Genomic DNA, 809 nt, shown 5'->3' on the forward strand with positions numbered 1-809 from the left:
CCCTCCAATCCAGCCCCTCCGGAATAGAGAAAGGTAGAATCCCTACACACCGTAGAATGCACAGCTATCCTTGAGCGCTTCTCCTCATTCTCACGAGCCTTAAGAGTTGTTGCCTTTATGTATCGTTTTATCCGCAGCTCACAAAAATCTCCAATTCCCACCTCATTAGCTCTTATACAGGAAGAGATAACTCACGCAAAAATGAAACTGGTCACAATCACTCAGCGAAACCACTTTGTAGAAGAAATTCAGGCTGTGGAGGCTTAAAAACCAATTCAAAAAGCTCACTACTCACCCTAAACCCTATTCTGGACAAAGCTGGGATCATGCGAGTAAACGGTCGCCTAGCTCATGCCGCACTAAGCTATAATGAACGACATCCCATCATCATCTCAGATGGCTCCAGGTTCTGTTCCTTGCTGTTAGATTTTCTGCACGAAACCGTGCTTCACGATTAAAAACAGTTAATGATTCGCATGGTGCAGCAAGAGTATTATATTCCCAGACTCAAACAAAAACTGAAAAGGTGCATATTTCAGTGCAAGATTTGCACTATTTATAAACAGCGAATGCGATCACAAATAATGGCAGCACTGTCCCCTGAGCGTGCAACTTACTCGGTGCCATTTCACACAAATGGTGTTGATTTCGCTGGGCCATTTATGGTAAAGACTTCCCCCTTCGACGAGCGTCCCACACAAAAGCTTAGTTTGCGTATTCGTCTGCTTTTCCACAAAAGCGGTTCATTTAGAGTACTGCACAGATTTGACCACCGAAGCATTCAGAGTCGCATTCACTCGATTCGTCGG

Source organism: Rhagoletis pomonella, unplaced genomic scaffold, assembly GCF_013731165.1.
Source record: "Rhagoletis pomonella isolate Grant_MI unplaced genomic scaffold, Rhpom_1.0 Rhpom_scaffold_02871, whole genome shotgun sequence".
Classification (NCBI taxonomy): Eukaryota; Metazoa; Arthropoda; class Insecta; order Diptera; family Tephritidae; genus Rhagoletis; species Rhagoletis pomonella.